Source organism: Scyliorhinus canicula, chromosome 14 (assembly GCF_902713615.1).
Source record: "Scyliorhinus canicula chromosome 14, sScyCan1.1, whole genome shotgun sequence".
Lineage (NCBI taxonomy): Eukaryota > Metazoa > Chordata > Chondrichthyes > Carcharhiniformes > Scyliorhinidae > Scyliorhinus > Scyliorhinus canicula.
Window position 1 is genome coordinate 3,861,915 of NC_052159.1, and position 21,361 is coordinate 3,883,275.

A 21,361-nucleotide genomic window follows, 5' to 3' on the forward strand; every position below is an offset into this window, starting at 1 on the left:
GACAAAGCAGGATGCCAGTGCGGTACTGAGAGACAGAGCAGGATTCCAGTGCGGTACTGAGACACAGAGCAAGGTCCCAGTGCGGTACTGAGAGACAGAGCAGGATGCCAGTGCGGTACCGAGTGAAAGAGCTGGGTCCCAGTGCGGTACTGAGACACAGAGCAGGACACCAGTGCGATACTGAGACACAGAGCAGGACACCAGTGCGATACTGAGACACAGAGCAGGACGCCAGTGCGGTACTGAGACACAGAGCAGGATGCCAGTGCGGTACTGAGAGACAAAGCAGGATGCCAGTGCGGTACTGAGACACAGAGCAGGACACCAGTGCGATACTGAGACACAGAGCAGGATGCCAGTGCGGTACTGAGATACAGAGCAGGATGCCAGTGCGGTACTGAGATACAGAGCAGGACGCCAGTGCGACACTGAGACACAGAGCAGGACACCAGTGCGATACTGAGACACAGAGCAGGACGCCAGTGCGGTACTGAGAGACAGAGCAGGATGCCAGTGCGGTACTGAGACACAGAGCAGGATGCCAGTGCGGTACTGAGACACAGAGCAGGATGCCAGTGCGGCACTGAGACACAGAGCAGGATGCCAGTGCGGTACTGAGAGCCAGAGCAGGATGCCAGTGCGGTCCTGAGACACAGAGCAGGATGCCAGTGCGGTCCTGAGAGAGAGAGCAGGATGCCAGTGCGGTACTGAGATACAGAGCAGGATGCCAGTGCGGTACTGAGAGCCAGAGCAGGATGCCAGTGCGGCACTGAGAGACAAAGCAGGATGCCAGTGCGGCACTGAGACACAGAGCAGGATGCCAGTGTGGCACTGAGACACAGAGCAGGATGCCAGTGCGGTACTGAGAGAGCAGGATGCCAGTGCGGCACTGAGACACAGAGCAGGATGCCAGTGCGGCACTGAGACACAGAGCAGGATGCCAGTGTGGCACTGAGACACAGAGCAGGATGCCAGTGCGGTACTGAGAGAGCAGGATGCCAGTGCGGCACTGAGACACAGAGCAGGACACCAGTGCGGTACTGAGAGAGCAGGATGCCAGTGCGACACTGAGACACAGAGCAGGACGCCAGTGCGGTACTGAGATACAGAGCAGGATGCCAGTGCGACACTGAGACACAGAGCAGGACACCAGTGCGGTACTGAGAGAGAGAGCAGGATGCCAGTGCGGTACTGAGATACAGAGCAGGATGCCAGTGCGGTATTGAGGTAGAGAGGAGCATTGACATGTACCCTGGTAGGTGGGTGTCTGTGTTCCGAAGTCCCAACCCCCACGAGACACACATAGGTCCACAGTCCCAACCATCCCCCAAGCCCGAGGTGTGTGCCCCACTTTCTGCCAAGACTGATCCCAGCTACAGATGGGCACATTGAGCTTTTTGAGGATTGGTTGTGGCATACGTGCTGTGTGGGGTGGGGACTGAGTATTCAGACTCTGAGTCAGCATCTGAGTGAGTCACCTGCATTTTCACAGTGCTTTCAATGAATATCGAAGTGCTCATCAGACCACAAGATATAGGAGCAGAAGTTGGCCATTCAGCCCATCGAGTCTGCTCCACCCTTCAATGGGTGATCTGACATGATAATCCTCAACTCCACTTTCCCACCTCATCCTCAAAACCCTCGATTCCCTCACTGATTAAAAATCTGTCTCTCAGCCTTGAAGGGCAGCACGGTAGCACAGTGGTTAGCACAATTGCTTCACAGCTCCAGGGTCCCAAGTTCAATTTCCCGCTGGGTCACTGTTTGTGCGGAGTCTGCACGTTCTCCCAGTGTGTGCGTGGGTTTCCTCCGGGTGCTCCGGTTTCCTCCCACAGTCCAAAGATGTGCAGGGTAGGTGGATTGCTAAATTGTCCTTGGTGTCCAAAATTGCCCTTAGTGTTGGGTGGGGTTACTGGGTTAAGGGGGTAGGCTTGGGTAGGGTGCTCTTTCCAAGAGCCGGTGCAGTCTCGATGGGCAGAATGGCCTCCTTCGGCACTGTAAATTCTATGATTCTATGAACATACTTAACGACCCAGCCTCTACAGCTCTCTGCGGTAAAGAATTCCAGAGATTTGCTATCCTCTGAGAGAAGAAATTCCTCCTCATCTCTGTCTGAAATGGGAGACCCTTTACTCTGAGATTCTGCCCTTGTGATTTTTTTTGTGCTTTATGCATGAGGACCCTCAAATTCCTCTGTGCTGCAGCTTTCTGCATTTGAATAATATTCAGCTCCTTTATTCTTCCTACCAAAGTGCATAATTTCACATTTCCCTACATTATGTTCCATCTGCCACATTTTGCCCACTCACCTAACCTGTCCATATCTCTCTGTAGACTGTGTCATCCTCACCATTTGCCTTCCCACCTATTTTTGCATCATCCACAAACTTGGCAATAGGTCATTTACTTCCCTCGTCCAATACTATATATTGTAAATAATTGTGGCACTCCGCTAGTTACAGGTTGTCATCCTGAAAATGCTCCTCTTATCCCAACTCTCTGCCTTAAATCACTTAGTCCATGTTCACTCTGTGCTAGTATACTACCGGCAAGACCATTGGGTTTTTTCTTATTAAGTGCGGTACCTTATCAAATGCTTTTTGGAAATCCAACTATATTACATCTACTGAGTCCCCTTTATCTATCCTGCTCATTATCATGGTTAGGATACCAGGCCCCAATATTTGTTAGGATATTGCTGGTCATAATTTGGTGTTGTCAAAAGCAATGCGGTGGTTAATACAGTTTTCAGATTGTTAAAGCCCTCCTGACATTCTGATATCCAATGAAATTTCTGGTTCTTTTTTAAAAGTTCAGGCAGTGTAGCAGCCACACTTCTGAAATTTGGCACGAATTTTCTGTCGAACCCACCCATGCTCGGAAATCCAGCATCCTGTAGACGATCAAAGAATTCCTTCAAATGTTCTAAATGCTCCTTCCTCGTTTCACTTGAACACCATCAAATCGTCTATGAATACTGCACAATTGTTTAGTCCACAACAGACCACTTGCCGTTACAAAAGCCTAAACTTCTTTCACACTTTCTGGGACCGGTAATTGGCAGTATCCTTTAAGTAAGTCAATTTTGGGAATAAAATTTGCATGTCGCACCTTTTAAATATAGTCTTCGAAACGAAGAATCGGATTTGAATCGGACTTTGCAACTGTATTGACTTTCCTATAGTCCACACACAATCATTGCATTCCATCTGGTTTTGGCACCATCACAATAGGCGAGCTCCAATTACTGCAAATCACTTCAATAGTATAATTCTTAAGCATGCTTTCAATCTCCTTTTGTACCTGTGCTAACTTGAGTGAATTACATCTATACGGATGTTGCTTAATTGGAATAGAATTTAGCACATCTACATCATGTATAATCACCTTAGTACTTCCTGGTTTGTTCCCACATGTGACTGGAATAACTCTTTCAGGTCACTTTGATTCTTCTCCGGAAGATAACTCAGTAATTCATCAAAATTTCTTTTACTTCCTCACTGTCCAATCTAATTTGATTAATGTCAAATTCAGAATCATCTAGATTTATCTCTTCTATCTGAGTTATAATCACTAACACATCCTCCTTCTTTGCTTCCCTATCAAGATACCTTTTGAGCATATTAACTTGACACACTGGAGTTTCCCTTCTATCTGGTGTTCTTATCAAATAATTCACCTCACTCAATTTCCTTTTGATATTATAAGGCCGACTAAATCTTGCTTTTAATTGTTCACCTTCAGTGGTAATAATACTAATACTTTCTCCCCACTAACAAAACTAGGAGTTTTTGATTTCTTAACCACCTGTTTTTTCATCACATGCTGTGACAATTTTAAATGTATTTTAGCCAACTCACCAGCCCTATTTAATCTTTCCCTAAATAGTCCAACAATGTTGTCTCCGAACGCTGACACCAATTTCTCTTTGATCATTTTATGTGGTCCTCTCACCTCATGACCAAAAATCAATTTGAATGGACTGAATTTAGTTGATTCGTTAGGTGAATCCCTAATTGCAAATACAGATGGAATTCCTTTATCCCAATCTTCTGGATAATCCTGACAAAAGGCCCTCAACATGGTCTTTAGAGTTTGATGTCACCTTTCTAACGCTCCCTGTGATTCTGGATGATACGCAGTTGAGTTAAATGTCTTTACTCCTGAGCTATCCTTAACTTCTCTGAATAACTTTGACATAAAATTGGATCCTTGATCTGATTGGATTTCTTTTAATTGTCCGTATCTGATTAAAGTTGACTCCTCTACAACCCTCTTAACTGTAATATGTCATAATGGAGTTCCCTCCGTAAATCTAGTAGACACATCCATTATGATCAACAAATACTGATTCTCACTTTTCATCTTAGGAAGTGGCCCCACACAATCAATTAGGACCTTAATAAAAGGTTCCTCAAATGCTGGAATGGGTATTAAGGGCACTGGTTTTCTCACCGCCTGAGGTTTCCCTATCATCTGACATGTGTGACATGTATGGCAAAGTTCAACTACATCCTTATCCAAGCCAATAAAAATGTTTCTGTATTTTTGCTTGAGTTTTCCTTACTCCTAAAAATGGAACTTATGCACTACCGGTAAAACCGCCTTACAATAATCCACCGGTAATACCACTTGATGAACTTTTACCTACTTCCCATCTGCCTGAATATGTAAAGGTCTCCACTTCCTCATTAATACATTATTTCTAATGTAATAACGCGCCGGTATACACTCAGATTCTATTTGTGTGTCTGCTTTCTGACACAACTGCTTTATCTATCAATCCTTCTATTGTAATTCTACCAATTTTCCTGAACTAAATATATTCTCTACATCCTCTGCCTGCTCTTGTTCTCCATCAACCATCTGGTCAAAGATTGTTTCTGAAAACTGAACCTCAGCTATCCCTCCCTATCTTAGCTCCTTGATTTCTCCTCCTCCCGTCTCAGCCTGTGGCTTTGTGATCTTATTACCACACAATCTGGAAACACTCCAGTATATGCTTATTGCAGCATCTCAGTTGCTTGACAATCCACTGGCTTTTCAACCATAGTGGGCATCACTCCCACCTGTGATCCAGCTATATCATTACCCCGGATAAACTGTACCCCTGAGAAAGGTAATTTCTCTATTACTCCTCTCACCACTTTCTCTTACCGTACCTTATATAATAGAATATTACTCACTTCACCAATCATCCCTCATATTACCACCTTTTATGACACTATAAGGAACCTCTTTCCCATCCTTGTTTGCACGTTAATTCCTGCCTTGCTGTCTGTCCGAGAATTGTAAACCTGGCTGTACCGAACCCCCCCCCCCCCCCCCACGCCGCTGCTGGCTGCTATTTGGACTGGCCGGGGAGACCTCTTGATTCAGCATGCTCTGTAGCATGCGCCAAAATGACGTTTCAAAGGACTTCGCAAGCAGCGATTCTTCTGGGATTCCGGGCCAGCCTCTGGTTTTCGATTGCGGTCAGAAACTTCTGGAACAGAAAGGCAGGTTCCATTTTGGCTTTCAGTTTCTGCTTAGACCTGAAAGGCAACACACAGCAGGTCAAGCTGCTCTCTCTCGCTGGCGAAGTTTACTGGAAGGTAAAGCAGATATCTCAACTCTCTGCATGACGATGGAAAAGGCTGAAGCCTGTGAATGTAGCTTCTCATCAAAAGGCTGCGAACAGTCTCCAGCAGGCCTGGAAAAGCCTGGCCCCCTGTTTGGAAGGCTGCTCATCGCTCTCCCAGAGATCTCTAGGAGATCTGGAAAAGGGTCTTCTACTTTCTCTTTGTGACAGTTAATCTTCTTCTGCAGAGTCCGCGGACAAACGTTCAATAAGTGGAGTGGACGGACAACCTTCTTTTAAATTCTCAGGTAGAGATTTCTAATATTATCTCATGTGAGTTTGACTGCCAGACTGGTGGATGCTTGTAGGTGACTCCCAGAGAGAATTCTATCACCTCCATGTTCTATTGAAAGTCAAACATTAGAAGATCCAAACCAACCGATGATTGTAACACTTTGCGTCCTTGGAAGATTGCCACCTACAAAGACTACAACCTCAGCAGCAAACAGCCATCACTCACCCCCAGCGTCATCCCTGTTTTTAGGAGCCTTTCCAACCCCAACAACCCCCCACCACCGTGTGTCTGAGTGAGGGTGGGATGGGGTTAGGGGAATAGTTAGATTAATAGACCATTGTTCTATTATTTCCATTACATGTTTATCTTTTCGCTTACGATAATAAACAGTTTTTAAAAATATTTTATTTTTGAAATATGGTGCCTTTAGCTCATTGGAGCAGCCAAGGGTCAAAGATCTCAGGGAAATATTCAAATTATTGGTTAATTTACTTACATTGGGACTCCGGGGTCTATGGGGTTGGAATTGACCGTGTACTCTCCCAGGGTGTCGAAACAACTCCTTCTGAATTATATATCTCTTTATCTCTCACCATTAAAGTTGGATCTTAATCTCTTTACCTATTCCACCTTGAGTAAACCATACCCTCACAAAAGAAAATCTTTAAGAAGATCTGACACCTTCTTATCAACTAACCTCTAAATCAACCCGGAGCTGTGTGGGTTCCATAGGCCGATCTCACTGTTGAATGTGGATGCCAAGTTGCTGGCCAAAATCTTGTCTTCCAAGATTGAGGATTGTGTTTCGGACGTTATCGTGGAGGACCAGACGGGGTTTGTTAAGGGGAGGCAGTTGGTGGCCAATGTAAGAAGGCTGTTAAATGTGATCATGATGCCCCCGGAAGGTAGGGAGGTTGAGGTAGTGATCGCAATGGGTGCAGAAAAGGCTTTTGATCGGATAGAATGGGATTATCTGTGGGAGGTACTGGGACGGTTCGGATTTGGGCGGGGCTTTATTGACTGGGTAAGGTTGCTGTATAAAGCTCCTGTGGCAAGCATACGGATGAATATGACAACTTCAGACTATTTTAGACTGCAGCAGGGGACGAGACAGGGATGCCCCCTCTCCCCACTGTTGTCTGCGCTGGCTATAGAGCCGCTGGCAATTGCTCTGATGAGCAGATTCTTTGGGGTGTAGGACAGGTGCACAAAATGCGAGGGAGGACCAGCGAACCATGTCCACATGTTTTGGACATGTCCAAAGTTTTGGGGATTTTGGCAGGGGTTTGCAGATGGCATGTCAACGGTGTTAAAAACAAGAGGAGGGCAGCACGGTGGCCTAGTGGTTAGCACAACTGCCTCACGGCGCTGAGGTCCCAGGTTCGATCCCAGCTCTGGGTCACTGTCCGTGTGGAGTTTGCACGTTCTCCCAGTGTCTGCGTGGGTTTCACCCTCACAACCCAAAAAAAATGTGCAGAGTAGGTGGATTGGCCACGCTAAATTACATAGAACATAGAACATAGAACAGTACAGCACAGAACAGGCCCTCGATGTTGTGCCGAACAATGATCACCCCACTTAAACCCACGTAACCCGTATACCCGTAACCCAACAATCCCCCCATTAACCCCCATTAACCTTACACTACGGGCAATTTAGCATGGCCAATCCACCTAACCTGCACATCTTTGGACTGCCCCTTAATGCCCCTTAATTGGAAAAAATAATTGGCTAATCTAAATTTATAAAAAAAAACAAAAAAAAAAGAGTGGCGCTGAGTCAAGAGATGGTGATTTTCGGGGTGTTGGAAGACCCGGGAATCCAGGAGGAGAAATGAATGAAATGAAATGAAAATCACTTATTGTCACGAGTAGGCTTCAATGAAGTTACTGTGAAAAGCCCCTAGTCGCCACATTACGGCGCCTGTCCGGGGAGGCTGATACGGGAATCGAACCATGCTGCTGGCCTGCCTTGGTCTGCTTTCAAAGCCAGCAATTTAGCCGAGTGAGCTAAGAGGCAGACGTTCTGGCCTTTGCTTCCCTGGTAGCCCGGAGACGAATACTATCAGCTTGGAGGGACTCAAAGCCCCCGAAGTCGGAGACCTGGCTATCGGACATGGCTAGCTTTCTCTGGAGAAAATTATGTTCGCTTTGAGAGGGTCAATGTTAGGGTTCGCCTGGAGGTGGCAACTGTTCGTCGACTTCTTTGCGGGAAATTAATCATCAGGGGGGCGGGTAGATTAGAGTAGGGGGGCAATAAGGGTGGGTCCTGTACGAAAGGTGAACGGCTTTTGCACTATGTTTATAGATTCACGTACATTATGTTGGGGCGGGTCCGTGCGTGGACAGAGTCGTGGTTTGCACTATGTTTAATTTATGTCTTGACTTCTTGTTTTTTTGCACTGTACAATGTCACTTGTTCTATATGCCTAAAATACCTAAAAAAAAAACTTTGCATTATCGACCAATTCAAAATCGTCGGCCATTTCTGCTGCCTCTCTAGCAGTTTTAACCTTTTGCTCTTTCACGTGAGTACTCACTACTGTGGGAGGAGAATCTGTAAATTCCTCCAAAATAACCGTTCCCTTATATGTTTGGTCTATTTTTAATGCTCATATCCACCTATCAAAATTATTTTGTTTGATTCTTTCAAATTCTATACATGTCTGACTGGGTTTTCCCTTAGATTTCTAAACATCTATCTTTAAGTATCTGGCACTAGTTTATATGCATTTAATATGGTTATTCTCACCTCATCATAATCCCCAGATACCTCCTCTGATGGTGACACAAACATTTCACCAGCTCTACCTGCCAACTCTGTTTGAACCAACGATACCATATGGTTCTTGGCCACTACAATTGTTTGGCTACTTTGGCAAATGGGATTTTTAAAAAAGCTACATCTTTTTTGTCAAATCTTGGCAGCTTGAATATATTTAAGTATATCCCCACTAAGATTTGGACTAGGAAAGGGACTCATTCCTCTGAACTTTATTCAATGACTGCATTTAACTCAACATTTTAAATTGATATTCTCTTTGCTTTTCCAACTCCCTCTCTTTCAGTGCCATTTTGTGAAGTTTAAATTCTCTCTTGTTACCCTTTTTCTCTTGACATCGCCTCCCTCTCTTTAATTTTCTCTACCTTCTCTCTTTCATTTGCTTCTACCACTCTCTATGTTTCCTTTCCTGAATTTCTAATGAAATGAAAATGAAAATCGCTTATTGTCACGAGTAGGCTTCAAATGAAGTTACTGTGAAAAGCCCCTAGTCACCACATTCCGGCGCCTGTTCGGGGAGGCTGTTACGGGAATCGAACCGTGCTGCTGGCTTGTCTTGGTCTGCTTTCAAAGCCAGCGATTAGCCCTGTGAGCTAAACAGCCCCTTGTTCCATTTGTAATTTAATTTTTTCTAATTCCAATGATTCAGACTGCGTCTCTGGCATGTTTAAATGCTGAGCTGTCATTTTAATTATTTCCAACTTCCCCATCCCGCAAACTGCAGTTTGTCCACCAAATCCAAAAGCTGTGTTTTAACCATCCTTTCTAAATTACCCAATGTGACTTCTTCCACACCAGGGAAAACTCTCAGCCACTGAGAGAACCATTTCACAAATCATTCCCCATTTGAACGGACAGAATTTCACACCTGGAAGGAAGCACCAGTTCCTCACACACACACACACTTGTCTTTAAATTCAATCCAGCAGCCCGTTTGATTGCTCCCCCTTCCACAAACATTCAAACCCTCCACCACCGTCGCACAGTGGCAGCCGTGTGTACCATCTACAAGATGCATTGCAGGAACTCACCAAGGTTCCTTAGACAGCACCTTCCAAACCCACGACCACTACCATCTAGAAGGACAGGAGCAGCAGATACCTGGGAACCCCACCAGCTGGAGGTTCCCCTCCAAGTCACTCACCGTCCTGATTTGGAAATATTGGATTGGATTGGATTTGTTTATTGTCACGTGTACCGAGGTACAGTGAAAGTATTTTTCTGCGAGCAGCTCAACAGATCATTCATTACATGGAAGAAAAGGGAATTAAACAAAATTCATGAAAATACAAGGTACACAATGTAACTACATAAGCATTGGCATCGGTTGAAGCATACAGGGTGTAGTGTTAATGAGGTCAGTCAATAAGAGGGTCATTTAGGAGTCTGGTGACAGCGGGGAAGAAGCTGTTTTTGAGTCTGTTCGTGCGTGTTCTCAGACTTCTGTATCTCCTGCCCGATGGAAGAATTTGGAAAAGTGAGTAAGCCGGGTGGGAGGGATCCTTGATTATGCTGCCCGCTTTCCCCCGGCAGCGGGAGGTGTAAATGGAATCAAGGGATGGGAGGCAGGTTCATGTGATGGACTGGGCGGTATTCACGACTCTCTGAAGTTCCTTGGGGTCCTGGGCTGAGCAGTTGCCAAACCAGGCTGTGATGCAGCCAGATAGGATGCTTTCTATAGTGCCTCTGTAAAAGTTGGTAAGGGTTAATGTGGACATGCCGAATTTCCTTAGTTTCCCGAGGAAGTATAGGCGCTGTTGTGCTTTCTTGGCGATACACAGTCGTATGTGTACAGGGAGTAGAGTAGGGGGCTAAGTACGCAGCCTTATATCACAGTTCCTTCGCAGTCGTTGGGACAACATCCTGGAACTCTCTCCCTAACAGCACTGTGGGTGTACCTACACCACATGGACTGCAGCGGTTCAAGAAGGCAGCTCACCACCACCTTCTGAAGAGCAATTAGGGATGGGCAATAAATACCAGCGACACCCACATACCCTGAAATAATTTAAAAAGTGACCTGGTGCCCGTCTCACCTCCAGTCTCACAGTACGCGTTGTGTCGGATGTAGAAACAGACAGCGATGAGAAACGAGCTCAGATTGAAGAAGAACAGCCTCCGTTTCCAACTCAGGGAGGTCCTCTCCTGTGGGGGTTGGGGAGGAATAGGGAAAATGTGAGTGGAACAGAGAGGGGAGAAAGATCATGATTTCTGTATTTTCAACAACATCAACAAGAATTACTCTCCAGACATTACCTTCAGAATGAGGAATGGGGGGCACACAGCGGGTGGAGGCGGCACCAGAAGTTGGGGTTGAGGGTGGGAGCATCCAGGGCCAGGAACAGGAAGAGCGAGCTTGGGGCAGCGTGGGAGGAGGGAAGACAGCAGATTGAAATTTGCAATCATGCTGTGAATTCCAAGAGGCTCAAAATGAGAATGGCACCTCCGTGGCCCTGCTGCTGTGAAATAAGATCAACAAATTGCAACTCAGAGCAGGGCGGGGGTGGGGTTATAATGTGATCAGAGCCAGGGGAACAACCTCATAATTGTAGGTTTAAGTGCACTGGGGCAGCAAGGTGGCACAGTGGTTAGCACTGCTGCCTCACGGCGCTGAGGTCCCAGGTTTGATCATGGCCCTGGGTCAATGTCCGTGTGGAGTTTGCACATTCTCCCCATGTTTGCATGGGATTCACCCCCACAACCCAAAGATGTGCAGGCTAGGTGGGTTGGCCACGCTAAATTGCCCCTGAATTGGAAAAAATGAAATGGGTACTCTAAATTTATATTGAAAAAAATAGGTTTAAGTGCACCGATATTATGCAATGACTCCCAATCTGTCTCGCTCAACACTATTCCCATCAAACACTCCCAGGACAGGTACAGCACGGGGTTAGATACAGAGTAAAGCTCCCTCTACACTGTCCCCATCAAACACTCCCAGGACAGGTACAGCACGGGGTTAGATACAGATTAAAGCTCCCTCTACACTGTCCCCATCAAACACTCTTAGGATTACAAGAAGAAGTCTTACAACACCAGGTTAAAGTCTAACATGTTTGTTTTGAATCACTAGCTTTCGGAATTCCCAGGTGAATTACCTGAGGAAGGAGCAGTGCTCCGAAAGCTAGTGATTCGAAAGAAACCAGTTGGACTTTAACCTGGTGTTGTGAAACCTCTTCTTGTGCTCACCCCAGTCCAATGCCGGCATCTCCACATCATGGCTCTTAGGATTGGTACAGGGCAGCATGATAGCATAGTGGTTAGCACTATAGTTTCACAGCTACAGGGTCCCAGGTTCGATTCCCGGCTTGGGTCACTGTGTGGAGTCTGCACGATCTCCCCGTGTCTGCGTGGGTTTCCTCTGGGTGCTCCGGTTTCCTCCCACAAATCCCGAAAGACATGCTATTAGGTAATTTGGACATTCTGAATTCTCCCTCGGTATACCAGAACAGGCGCTGGAATGTGGGGACTAGGGGCTTTTCACAGTAACTTCATTGCAGTGTTAATGTAAACCTACTTGTGAAAATAAACATTATTATTATTACAGCAAGGGGTTAGATACAGAGTAAAGCTCCCTCTACACTCTCCTCAAAGAACAATACAGCACAGGAACAGGCCCTTTGGCCCTCCAAACCTGCACCGACCATGGTACCTGCCTGAACTAAAACCGTCTGCACTTACAGAGTCCGTATCCTTCCATTCCCACCCTATTCATATAGTTGTCCAGATGTCCCTTAAATGCCGCCATTGTACCCGCTCCCACCACCTCCCCAGGCAGTGCGTTCCATAGACTTGCCACCCTCTGTGTAAAAAACATTGTCTCGCACCTTAGTTCTAAACTTTTCCCCAGCATCCCCTAGTACTTGACTCTCCTACCCTGAGAAAGAGCATCTGACTATCCACTCTGTCTATGCCACTCATAATCTTGTAAACCTCTATCAGGTCGCCTCTCAATCTCCATCGTTCCAGTGAGAACAGACCGAGTTTATCTAACCTCTCCTCATAGCTAATGCCCTCCATTCCAGGCAACATCCTGGTGACAATAAAGATTATTATTATTACTATTACAGCAAGGGGTTAGATACAGAGTAAAGATCCCTCTACACTACCCCATCAAAAAGAAATCCCAGGTAAACCGCTTCTGTACCCTCTCCAAAGCATCGACATCCTTCTGGTAGTGTTGCAACCAGAATTGTGCGAAATATTCCAAATGAGGTCTAACTGAGGTTCCATACAGCTGCAACAGGACTTGCCAATTTTTGTATTCAGTGCTCTGACCGATGAAGGCCAGCATGCCGTATGCCTTCTTGACCACCTAATCCACATGCGTTGCCATTTTCAGTGATCGGTGGACATGCCCAGATCTCTCTGCCTGTCAGCACTCGCAAGAGTTCGACCATTTACTGTGTAATTCCGACATGCATTGGATGTTCCAAAGCACATTGCCTCACATTTGTCCGGATTAAACTCCATCGGCCATATCTCCGCCCAAGACTCCAAGCAGTTTATATCCTGCTGTGTCCTCTGACAATCCTCTTCACTATCCACAACTCCACCAATTTCTGTGTCGCCTGCGAACTTACGAATCCGACCAGCTACATTTCCTTCCAAATCATTTACATACACTGTGAACAACAAAGGCCCCAGAACTGATCCCTGTGGAATGCCGCGAGCCACATCATTCCATTCAGTAAAGCACCCAGATACTTCTTCCCTCTGTCTTTTGTGCCCAAACCAGTTGTCTCCAACTTGCCAGCTCTCCTCTGATCCCATGTGACTTCACCTCTTGTACCAGTCTACCATGACAAAGGTGAGGAATTGAACAAACGAATGTGATACAAAATGGGATAATTAGTTAGGATAATGTAGAGGATAGACCCGGGTATAGAAGCCGGAGAGTAGGGTAATGAGTTGATCAGGGAATGAACAGAGGAACTGAGCAAAGCATGGCCAGGAAGCGGGGGGAAGGGCGGTTGCTAGGACCAGATCCTCGTGCAGAGGGGGATGGAAAGAATGCTGGGTAAAAGACGGCCCCAGGGTTGAGGAATGCGAAGTGAGCCAATCAGGATATATGGCCAGGTCAGGAAGTGCATAGGGATGACCTATGGGAATCTTGCATTCATTACTGTTGCCTTATTTGGTCGTATGTATGTGAAACTTGATGCAACGTGAATGTATCTGTACAGCTTTGTGCTTGTTGCTCACTCTCGCTGTTGAAGATCCAGGAGACTGTGGTTGTGTCCTGTGCTTTTAATAGAGTGAGTCACCCCAGCTAGCTGGTTAAAATAAACAATAATTGATACCTGCAAATCCGTCTCAAATTCTATTGAGACCAGACTGACAGCAAAAGAATCAGGATTGTCAAAGGCTTTACTGAAGTTCATGAAGACAATATCTACTGCCTTTCCCTCATCTATAATCTTTGTCACTTCCTCGAAAAACTTGATCAAATTCGTGAGGCACAATCTCCCCTTCACAAAACCATGCTGTCCATCACTAATAAATCCATTTGTTTCCAAATGTGAGTAAATCCTATCTCTAAGACTCTTTTCCAATAATTTCCCTACCACTGGCGTAAGGCTCACCGGCCTATAATTTCCTGGATTATCCCTGCTGCCCTTCTTAAACAATGGAACAACACTGGCTGCTCTCCAGTCCTCTGGAACTTCACCTGTAGCCAATGAGGATTCAATGATTACTGTCAAGGCCTCAGCAATTTTCTCCCTAGCCTCCCTCAGTATTCTGGAGTAGATCCCATCAGGCTCTGGGGACTTATCTACTTTAATGCCCAGCACGTCCTCTTTATTAATATCAACATGACTCAGAATATCTACACATTCTACCCTATACTCCTCATCCACCGAGTCTTTTTCTTTGGTGAATATGGAGGCAAAGCATTCATTTAGTATCTCGCCCATTTCTTCTGGTTCCATACATAGATTCCCTCCAATATCCTCGAGTGGACCAACCTTTTCTCTGGCTACCCTCTTGCTCTTTACATATGTAAATCATCAAACACTCCCAGGACAGGTACAGCACGGGGTTAGATACAGCAGGGGCAGCAGGGTAGCATGGTGGTTAGCATAAATGCTTCACAGCTCCAGGGTCCCAGGTTCGATTCCGGGCTGGGTCACTGTCTGTGTGGAGTCTGCACGTCCTCCCCCTGTGTGCGTGGGTTTCCTCCGGGTGCTCCGGTTTCCTCCCACAGTCCAAAGATGTGCGGGTTAGGTGCATTGGCCATGCTAAATTGCCCGTAGTGTCCTAATAAAAGTAAGGTTAAGGGGGGGGGTTGTTGGGTTACGGGTATAGGGTGGATACGTGAGTTTGAGTAGAGTGATCATGGCTCGGCACAACATTGAGGGCTGAAGGGCCTGTTCTGTGCTGTACTGTTCTATACAGAGTAAAGCTCCCTCTACACTGTCCCCATCAAACACTCCCAGGACAGGTACAGCACGGGGTTAGATACAGAGTAAAGCTCCCTCGACACTGTCCCCATCAAACACTCCCAGGACAGGTACAGCACGGGGTTAGATACAGAGTAAAGCTCCCTCCACACTGTCCCCATCAAACACTCCCAGGACAGGTACAGCACGGGGTTAGATACAGAGTAAAGCTCCCTCCACACTGTCCCCATCAAACACTCCCAGGACAGGTACAGCATAGGGTTTGATACAGAGTAAAGCTCCCTCTGCACTGTCCCCATCAAACATTCCCAGGACAGGTACAGCACGGGGTTAGATACAGAGTAAAGCTCTCTCTACACTGTCCCCATCAAACACTCCCAGGACAGGTACAGCACGGGGTTAGATACAGAGTAAAGCTCCCTCTGCACTGTCCCCATCAAACACTCCCAGGACAGGTACAGCACGGGGTTAGATACAGAGTAAAGCTCCCTCCACACTGTCCCCATCAAACACTCCCAGGACAGGTACAGCACGGGGTTAGATACAGAGTAAAGCTCCCTCGACACTGTCCCCATCAAACACTCCCAGGACAGGTACAGCACGGGGTTGCATACAGAGTAAAGCTCCCTCCACACTGTCCCCATCAAACACTCCCAGGACAGGTACAGCACGGGGTTAGATACAGAGTAAAGCTCCCTCTACACTGTCCCCATCAAACACTCCCAGGACAGGTACAGCACGGGGTTAGATAGAGTAAAGCTCCCTCTACACTGTCCCCATCAAACACTCCCAGGACAGGTACAGCACGGGGTTAGATACAGAGTAAAGCTCCCTCTACACTGTCCCCATCAAACACTCCCAGGACAGGTACAGAACGGGGTTAGATACAGAGTAAAGCTCCCTCTACACTGTCCCCACCAAACACCCCCAGGACAGGTACAGCACGGGGTTAGATACAGAGTAAAGCTCTCTCTACACTGTCTCCATTAAACTTGGGTAAATGAGGAAGGATGTGAATGTTACATCACAAGTTGATGACTATTTTCTGAAAAGAAAATTGCGATGGAGAGCAATTATGTAAATAAATTGCAGGCATGCAAACTCCTCCCCCTCGAGGAGGATCAAGCTGAGTGCAGTTTTGAACTGTGTCCTTTCCTCTAACTCCCCAACAGGATGATGAAAACCACAAATTGCACTCTGTGTCCTGGGCAGAGGGGGAAGCGAGAGGCGGATTGCATCAGTCGCTGGCCATCTGTGACGAGCGGACATCCTGCGCAGGAGGCCATAGTGTGCACCACTCAGAAAAATTAAACCCACCCATTTTGTGTCAGCCACTGACCAAGATGGCACTCACTGTCCATCCAGGAGTCTCACACACTGATGGGGTAACTTCTCAAAACCGCTGGTACGGGGTTTTGCAATACCACCATCACCCCCTCAGCGGGTATCACTCACCTCCCAGTCAAAATGTCACTGCTTCAGAACACACACCAGAGTCCAGGTTGACACTAGAGGGTCAGTACTGAGGATGTGCTGCACTGTCAGAGGGTCAGTACTGAGGGAGCGCCGCACTGTCAGAGGGTCAGTACTGAGGGAGTGCCGCACTGTCAGAGGGTCAGTACTGAGGGAGTGCTGCACTGTCAGAAGGTCAGTACTGAGGGAGCGCCGCAGTGTCAGAGGGTCAGTACTGAGGGAGTGCTGCACTGTCAGAGGGTCAGTACTGAGGGAGTGCCGCACTGTCAGAGGGTCAGTACTGAGGGAGTGCCGCACTGTCAGAGGGTCAGTACTGAGGGAGTGCCGCACAGTCAGAGGGTCAGTACTGAGGGAGCGCCGCACTGTCAGAGGGTCAGTACTGAGTGAGTGCCGCACTGTCAGAGGGTCAGTACTGAGGGAGTGCCGCACTGTCAGAGGGTCAGTACTGAGGGAGTGCTGCACTGTCAAAGGGTCAGTACCGAGGGAGTCCGCACTGTCAGAGGGTCAGTACTGAGGGAGCGCTGCACTGTCAGAGGGTCAGTACTGAGGGAGTGCTGCACTGTCAGAGGGTCAGTACTGAGGGAGAGCTGCACTGTCAGAGGGTGGGTACTGAGGGAGTGCTGCACTGTCAAAGGGTCAGTACCGAGGGAGTCCGCACTGTCAGAGGGTCAGTACTGAGGGAGCGCCGCACTGTCAGAGGGTCAGTACTGAGGGAGCGCCGCACTGTCAGAGGGTCAGTGCTGAGGGAGCGCCGCACTGTCAGAGGATCAGTACTGAGGGAGTGCTGCACTGTCAGAGGGTCAGTACTGAGGGAGTGCTGCACTGTCAGAGGGTCAGTACTGAGGGAGTGCCGCACTGTCAGAGGGTCAGTACTGAGGGAGTGCCGCACTGTCAGAGGGTCAGTACTGAGGGAGTGCCACACTGTCAGGTGTGTGATCTTAAAATTATGTCTTAAACTGAAGCTCGGACTGCTCTCTGAGGTGGATGAAAAAAAATCCTGTTTACTGTTCAGAAAGAAGCTTAAAGTTTAGCCATGCCTTGGCGTTAATGTTTATCTCTAACACTAAAATACATCCATTCTGATTATCATCAGCGTTGATGGAATCTTGCTGTGTATAATATGGCCGCCTTGTTTGTCATTACAATAGTGACTACAATTCAAAACCTGCTTCATTGGCTGTACAATGCTTTGCCACGCCCTGGGACCTAAAAGGTGCTACAGAAATGCAAAGTTTTGTTTGTGTTGCGGGATTGTGGGAGGATTGGCTGCTGTGTAAATGCGGAGTTGTGTGAAGTAGCGATGACGGATCTCGGAGTGGCTAACAGCCTCGTCCTGAACATAGTAACCAACACACTTCTCGATATTGTTTTTTGAAAAAAGCTGACGTGCCTGAGCCAATCGCACACACATCCCGCCCCCACCCCCTGCCCGAGCACAACTTTTACAAATCGCATTCAAATTAAAAAAAATTTTTTTTTTACAGAAATACCAGAGGAAGTGTCGGAGGCTGCAAGTTAGAAATAAATAGCTGCAGGGAGTCAGTGAGGTTTGTGCAAATGTGTCTGCTGCAAACCGACAGTGTGAGAGTGTGTCATTCAGCATGGTCCCCTCTGCTCCATCCCGCTCCCTCTCACATCCCTGAAACCCCCAAATAAAACCCCTCGTGGTAATCAACGAGACTTTGTCAGGAGCGAGAACAACACGCGATGGGGAGGCGGGATGTGGGAGACAGCTGCGCTCCAGGGTTGCAGAACCAAAGATTCTGTTGTGTCAGTCTCCCTGTATATTCAGTACAAGCTGTAGTTCCTGCTCCTCCACCGCACAGTGACTGCTTGCAGAGCTGAAAGCTCCAGCCTGTTCCTCCTTTACAGTTCCATTTCACAACCACAGCCAACAACCCACTTGATGCAAAAAATACTCACCAACAGCAGCCCAGCATCAGGCACCGTTTACTGGTAGGGTATAGATAGACTTGTAGAAACTGAGCCTAATTTTAGCTGATGGCTGGGGGGGTTGCTCAGTCTGAGACCCGAGGTCCTGGGATGGAATGGGGACGGTAAGGTGACAAACTAGCCAATGATTCCTCCTCCAGCCGTGACCCCCCCCCAAACCCCACACACATACCTGCCTCGCTGTCGAACAGCCAACACTCACCGAAGAAAAGGTTGAACAGTTTTCACCTTCACAGTCTCAGATATATCCTGCAGCAGGACAAGGTCACCAACTCCGAGATCCCGGAATGTGCTAATCCCATCAACACAAACCCATTGCCAGGCCAGTGGGATGTGCACTGTCACAGCCATGTCCATCGGACGGATGACAGCCCCTTGCACAATGACCTTTCGTACGATGAACTGGCCACTGGGTCAGGACCTCCCAAGTGTCCGTACCTCCGCTGCAAGATGGAGATGGCGGACACCGACGCCGACAATGGGAGGCAGTGGCTGCCTTCTGTGACTTCTGGAGGCTGACTGGAAAGGCACTGGGAAAGGAACGCTCAGCTGGCTGAGGCGGGCTCCCAGAGAAAGCCCAGGCGAGTGAATGCTGCGCCTCCTCAGCCCACTGACTTCGACAGTAACGTGGTAGAGACGGCTCTGGCAGAGTCAGCCACCTGAATCACGCCTGGTGAAGCTTAACACAAAGGTCACCACTACAGCACAAGCCATTGTCTTACAAGCCCGCAGGGTGTCAATACAATGTCTAAAATATATTCAGAGGACATTAAAACATAAGAAACAGGGGCAGGGGTAGATCAGAAGACCATAAGACACACAAGCAGAATTAGGCCACTCGGCCCATTGAATCCACGCCGCCATTCAATCATGGCTGATAGGTTTCTCATCCCCATTCTCCTGCCTTCTCCCCATAACCTCTGATCCTCTTATTCATCAAGAACCTATCTATCTCTGTCTTAGAGACACTCAGTGATTTGGCCTCTACAGCCTTCTGTGGCAAAGAGTTCCACAGATTCACCACCCTCTGGCTGAAGAAATTACCTCCTCCCCTCGAGCCTGCTCCAAAATTCAATAAGATCATGGCTGGTCCCATTGTGGTCTCGACGCTACTTTCCTGCCGGTCCCCCATAACTCATTTGAAGGAACAGAGTATTTTGCAGTTTAATGTATAGGATTGTCTATATACTCAAAGGCGTGCAGGTTAGGTGGATTGGCGACGCTAAATTCCCCTTAGTGTTAAAAGGTTACTGGGTGTCATGGTTACTGAGTTACAGGGATAGGGTGGAGGTGTAGGCTTAAGTAGGGTGCTCTTTCCAAGGGCCGGTGCAGACTTGATGGGCCGAATGGCCTCCTTCAGCATTGTAAATTGTATGATTCTATGACTCCCCTAGGCTCTGAGAATCTGTCTATCTCAGCCTTGAACATATTTGATTGCTCAGACTCTACTGCTCTCTGGGGTATAGAACCCCAAACATTCACCCATTTATCCCAACTCTGTTAGTTAGCCAATCCTCTCTCCGTGCTAATATATCACCCCGACACTATGAGCTTTTGTGTGAGGCTCCTTATTGAATGCCTTTTGTAAATCCAAATATACCACATCTATTGGTTCTCCTTTATCCACCCTGCTTGTTACGTTCTCAAAAGATGACACTAAAGCCGGTGGAGTTGTGGACAGTGCGGAAGGATGTTACAAGTTACAGAGGGACATAGATAAGCTGCAGAGCTGGGCTGAGAGGTGGCAAATGGAGTCTAATGCAGAAAAGTGTGAGGTGACTCATTTTGGAAGGAGTAACAGGAAGGCAGAGTACTGGGCTAATGGTAAGATTCTTGGTAGTGTGGATGAGCAGAGAGATCTCTGTGTCCATGTACATAGATCCCTGAAAGTCGCCACCCAGGTTGAGAGGGTTGTTAAGAAGGCGTACGGTGTGTTAGCTTTTATTAGTAGAGGGATTGAGTTTCGGAGCCATGAGGTCATGTTGCAGCTGTACAAAACTCTGGTGCGGCCGCATTTGGAGTATTGCGTGCAGTTCTGGTCGCCACATTATAGGAAGGATGTGGAAGCATTGGAAAGGGTACAGAGGAGATTTACCAGCATGTTGCCTGGTATGGAGGGAAGATCCTATGAGGGAAGGCTGAGGGACTTGAGGCTGTTTTTGTTAGAGAGAAGAAGGTTAAGAGGTGACTTAATTAAGGCATACAAGATGATCAGAGGATTAGATAGGGTGGACAGTGAGAGCCTTTTTCCTCGGATGGTGATGTCCAGCACGAGGGGACATAGCTTTAAATTGAGGAGAGATAGATATAGGACAGATGTCAGAGGTAGGTTCTTTACTCCAGAGAGTAGTAAGGGCGTGGAATGCCCTGCCTGCAACAGTAGTGGACTCACCAACGTTAAACGCATTCAAATGGTCATTGGATAGACATACGGACGATAAGGGAATAGTGTAGATGGGCTTTAGAAGGGTTTCACAGGTCGGCGCAACATCGAGGGCGGAAGGGCCTGTACTGCGCTGTAATGTTCTATGTTCTAACTCTAATCAATTTTTCAAACCTAATTTCTCTTTCACAAAACCATGTTGACTCAGTTTTCCTCAGAGGAACTAACGTTTACTTTCAGATACTCTCAACCTTTTTTTAAAATCAACTTTTAGGAGCTCTTACGGCCGGTTTTTATATTTCTAACTCTCAATCTATTTCCTCCTTTTTTTGGGGTCATTGATCCTGTAGCCCACCGTTAAGCTTGGCCACACAGCAGGCCTTGCCTTTCAATCTGATACCATCCTTAACTTCCCTAACGAGGAAGAGCTGCACGGTGGCGCAGTGGATAGCACTGGGACTGCGGCGCCGAGGTCCCAGGTTCGAATCCCGGCTCTGGGTCACTGTCTGTGT

At 47.3% G+C, this 21,361-nt stretch overlaps 1 protein-coding gene across 1 annotated transcript in view; it reads right to left on the bottom strand.

The window, feature by feature from the left end:
• The window catches only part of LOC119977202 (interferon-inducible GTPase 5-like), a 134,887-nt gene extending 124,155 nt beyond the window's left edge, over window positions 1-10,732 (bottom strand). Inside the window, exon 1 of the mRNA XM_038817908.1 lies at window positions 10,673-10,732. The gene's annotated coding sequence lies outside the window, so the exon portion shown is untranslated. The remainder of the gene's footprint in view (window positions 1-10,672) is intronic.
• Between the last annotated feature and the right edge of the window lie 10,629 nt (window positions 10,733-21,361).